Below are 5,430 nucleotides of genomic sequence, written 5' to 3'. Positions count from 1 at the left end.
TGAGCCATATAAATAGGTTGTAGTTCATTCATTAGACACATTTCAATCTTCTTATATCTTGTCGGACTAGTTAATATAAAATTGTAATTACATCCACCATAGAGAATATATCACTTCATATTTAATACTAAATCTTTGGGTAAAACCTTATGCGACAAGTCGTGTTTTATGTCTTATAATCTCAATTCTCTCATTTCATATTCGCACAAATACTCATTTATATTTCATTAGTTTAACACTATTTGGTGTACAGACTACAGGTTCAAAAAATTTATGTTTTATAAATAAATTCAATTCCTCCTTAATTGCGTCTTTCCTCATTAGCCAATTATTTATGTGTTACATTCTTTAATAAATATAAGTTCAAGATCCTTGTTTTTCTTTCATAATATTGAGCTTTATATTATATACAAAATATCGTCGATGTTTATTTACCGATTCCATCTTTTCCCATTATAACATAATTTATTGAGATCTCTTTATTTTCACTAATTTCAGGTACTTGAATTTCTTTTGAAACGTTTATCAATTATGTTAGGATTCTCTTCCAAAGTTTCTACTTCTTTTTTTTCTTTTACCATCTTGAATATTTGCTCCTTTTCTTTTTTTGAATTTTTTATTTTTAGAACCGATTGGTCTCCACACTTCTTGTGTGCCTTGTCTTATAGGGACATTAATATTAATAGGAGTATTTGTGGCTAGTATATAAGATTCAATTATTCTCTTTAGGTCAGTAAATACGTCTAGTAACTGATTTACTATATTTTGCAAAAGAATTATCTTTTGAACTTCAAATTCATATTGATTTATGCGATGATTAAAACTAGATAATAATAATTCATTCTAAAAATTTTCTTTTGCAGCTACTTATTTTTCTCCCCCTAATGTTGGGAAAATTGTTTCATCAATATGACAATTGACAAACTTTGTTATGAATAAATCTCCTATTGATAATTCTAAATATTTAATTACAAATGGAGATTTGTATCTAACATATATTCCTAACCTCCTTTTAGAACCCATCTTTATAAGTTATGGTGGAGCAATTGAAACATATACCACACATCCAAAAATTCTTAGATGAAAAATATTTGGTTCCTGACTATAAACCAATTGTATAAGGAGAATTTATAATTACTCATTTGACTTGATGCATACAAATGCTGATGCATCCAAAATGGCATGCCCCCAAGTAGACATTGGGAGTTTAAATTTCATAAGTAATGGCCTTCCAATTAGTTGGAAGTGTTTAATAAACGATTCTGTTAGACCGTTTTGTGTGTGAACATAAGCAACAAATTGTTCAATAGTTATTCTAACTAATATGTAATATTAAAGGCTTGAGATGTAAATTCACCAATATTGTCAAGACAAATAATCTTGATTACATAACTAGGAAAATGTGCTTGCAAACGAATGGTTGCAAATGCCAAATTACAAGCTGATAATAAGCACGCATGTGACCATCTAGTTGATGCATCAATTACAACTGTAAAATATCTAAATGATTCACATAGTAGATATATGAATCCACATATAACCCAGAATATTATTCAAAAAGTAGGAAATTCAGTCCAAACTTTAGCTAGTGATAGCCTTATAATTTATTTACCTTCAGAGCAAGCAACACACAAAAATTCATTAGATTGAAATTTTTTTTGGTTTTTCAATGAATAATCATATAAATTTTCAATCATTTTTTTTTTTGCATCATTATTGATCTGAGATGGTCCAACTGGTCATGCCAAACATTAAAATCATTAGTAAACTTCTGGTTTACTATGGGTTTCTAATATTTATATAGTTTAATTCAGAGAACAAATTGAGTAATATTTTTTTTTCAACATACACTTTCGACCTGAGATAATAGATGTAATATAGAGGTATTAAGTGTCTTTTTCATTCGTTGTTTCAATATGATATCTATAAGAAGGATATCTTTAAAACTTAATAAACTTCTTTGAGATTTAATAGAAAATAATACATCCTCTATTACTTTATTCCCCAAGATAGTAAAATATTAGCTCTTTTGGAGCTTTCAATTAATCTGATACTACCAGATATTAAATTGACATTGGTTTTTTTTTTTTTGTCAAGTAAGAAAAATATTTCTTGTCTTTAAATACAGTATGTGTTATAGCAATGTCGACTAAACATATATTTACATCATAGATCTTGGAACCAACAATATGAATATCTATATATTTTTTTAATAAAATAAAATATATACAATAAGAAACTTACAAGTTAACATAAAAGAATATTAAATATAGAATTAAAACACATAATAAGAACATATCATTTAAATATAATGAAAGCATATTAAAGCATCTTCAAAATATAGTTATACTAAAATATACTAATCACTATTAAGTTCATTCTCAGATATTTCTATTACCAATCAAATGGTCAATTCTTTTTTCAGGACAAGAAAATCAATAATGGATATTTCTATTACCAATCATATAATCAATTCCTCTTTCACAGTGGACAAATATCTTAATGTGCTATATCAACTTGGCCATGATTAAAATCATCACAAGATGTTGTAGTTTTCGATGATGCTTGATAAAATTCAAGACGTAGAACAAGTACGTGACCAATGGTCTTTCTTGCCTCATCAATGACAATATGTTTTCTACATTCCTTTTATCATTTTTTTTATTTTTATCTTTTCATTATTCATCCATTTTTGGTGTATTGAAAGTATTCATCTACTTGTGGTAGGTTACAAGTATACATCCACTTTTGTTGATTGATCCACATATGATAGGTTATCCATTTCTGGTGGATTATCCATTTTTTAGTGAGTTAAGGCACCATCCACTTTTTATGGTAAAATAATCTATCAACTTCTAGTGGTAAAATTATTCTTAGATTTTGATGGTAAAATTATAATTAAAATAGTGATAGTGTAAATTATTATGGTCATTATAATTATTAAATAATGTTGCATTCACTTCAAAGAATGGATGGATTCATGATTATGACTATAATTATTAAATGATGTCTCATTCATTTCAAAGAATAGACGAAGGAATGGATGGATTTATAATTTTTTTATTAGTAGCTCATTTGTCACATTCAGATCAGGGAATGAAAATTCATAATTTTTCATTAATAGTTATATAATAGCAAATTCACTTTCCAATCAAGAAACAAAATATAATATATACAACATGATAGTAAAATTCATTTTAAGGTTGATTTTTAGGGAATGAAAATATTAAAGAGATATCAAGTCACTTATCAGATTTTTTAAAATCATAAATCAAAACCCAATCATTGAAATCCTTTTGAAGCTTGAAGATGATGAAAACATAATAATTCTAATACTAAAGAGATTAAAGAATCGTGCTGATAATATATTATGGAATAAATCTGAAAGAACAATTATAAGAGAAATATAAAAATAAATATTTATAGGGCGTAAGAAGATCTTATTCAAATGTGTATTTACAAATGAAGTGAAAGGGCTCATTTATAAGCTAATAACCCTTTATCTAGATTGAATTTACAAGATAAAGATAATACTAAGGGATTAAATGGATAGATTAAATCCTAAAGTTGATCCAATGTAATTTACATCCAAAACTAAATATAGAAAACATAAATGGATATTCACAAAAATATTCATAACATTATCCAAATATTTTTTACATATTGAAAATAATCCAATGACGAAGTCTTTTCAGGGAAATAAATGATTTTCTTGAGTACTCTTAAGCTGAATAGGTTCTTCTTAATGTTTATCAAAAGTGTTAGAAAAACTTAAGAAAAGTTTCTAATATTTAAATAATACTAAAAAAGAAAAACTAAAATAATTAAGGAAATTATAATCTAACCTACTTACATACCTTCTCTACATCTAACACTTATTCATGATATTTTATCAATTTGAAAAGGTATTTTCGATTTTTCATTTTTTTCTCCTTTCTTCCTAACTTCAGTTCCTTCAGAATAGGCAATGTTTGACACCTAGCTCCTTTTCTACTCACACACCAAATTTTAAAAGCTTTCTAGTTCCTTCTTGTAGACACTAAAATTATAAACAAAAAAAAAATAAATCAAAAAATATATAATAAAATTTAAAAAAAAAATAGAAAAAGAAAGGAGAAAGGTACTACTGGCAGGGTGCGGACGCACCCTGCCAGGCACCTCTCTCACCTGCCAGACGCGAATTTTTCGCGTCTGGCAGGGTAGTGGAACTTGCCCCCTGGTGCCCAGGGACAGGGTAGTGGAACGTGCCCCCCCCAGTGCCCAGGAACCGGGTATAGAGGGGAGGGGGCACTGTAGCATTAGAGAGGGACCGGCAATGAAAAATCAACAACCTGCAGAAAAAAATTGAAACCAAAAACCAAAAGAAATCTGAATCTCTAGCAGTCAAAAAAAGTCCCTAGCAAGCTTCCTAACAAAAAAAAAAATAGAAGATTGTTTAGCAGATTGTTAAAATCTGCAGTTTAGAGAGGGCGGAAGATCGGGTGAGAAGGCGGAAATGAGAGGAATGGTAAGTGAAGAGAGGGAGATCTTGGTTAAGAGAGAGCAAAAAAAAAATAGAAGATTAGAGAGATTGAGTAGCCGGCCATTAGAGAGAGAAAATAGAGGAAAAAAGAAGAAAGAGGGAGGTTCCAAAGGTTAAAAATGGCACCGTTTTGACTTACCCAAAACCCCTTTCGACTACAAAGCGACATCGTCTCGGTGCTGGAGGGAGTGGCTGTTCCTAGCAAGGTAAATTTTTCATTTTTTATTATTATTATAGATATATTGTCCTGATTTTGTGGTGCTAAGTTTGACTTAAAATTTATATAAAAAAAAAAGAAAGCTAATTAGTTTCATTAGAGCATTAATTTAGTTAAAATACATACGATATTTAGCAGATTGTTTGTAAAAAATATATATATAAATGTGGGAAAAGATGAAATGTGGAACATATTCACGAAATACATAGTCATGAAAATTTATGTAGAAATAATAAGAGTGAAAATAAATTAGGAAGAACTAGAATTAAAATACGATGAAACAAAATATGGAAAAATCAAATTAGGTGAAAAAGGTAGTTCTATATAAATGGAGAGAGAATAAAATAGGATAAGATAAAGAACTATTTAATATAGATAAGATAACTGCTCAATTTGATGCCGATGATGGGATAATCGATCGGGATACGATAAGTCGCAATCTTGGGCCGATATTCCCTAGGTTCGAAATCTGAATCAAGGCTCCACCAGTACGATGGGAGGGCCTCGATTTCAAGATTCTGAAATTCTTAATAAATAAAGAGTTTGACTATACCAAAAAAATTACTTGATAAAAATAATAAATAAATAATAAATAATAAATAATAAATGATAAAAAATAATAATAATTCAAACATATAATAAATAATTAATTTGTGAAAATACAATATACATGACATTAAATAAATAAATA

Source organism: Theobroma cacao, chromosome 1, assembly GCF_000208745.1.
Source record: "Theobroma cacao cultivar B97-61/B2 chromosome 1, Criollo_cocoa_genome_V2, whole genome shotgun sequence".
Classification (NCBI taxonomy): Eukaryota; Viridiplantae; Streptophyta; class Magnoliopsida; order Malvales; family Malvaceae; genus Theobroma; species Theobroma cacao.
The sequence above is the reverse complement of the archived record's forward strand: the minus strand, read 5'-3'. Positions refer to the sequence as shown.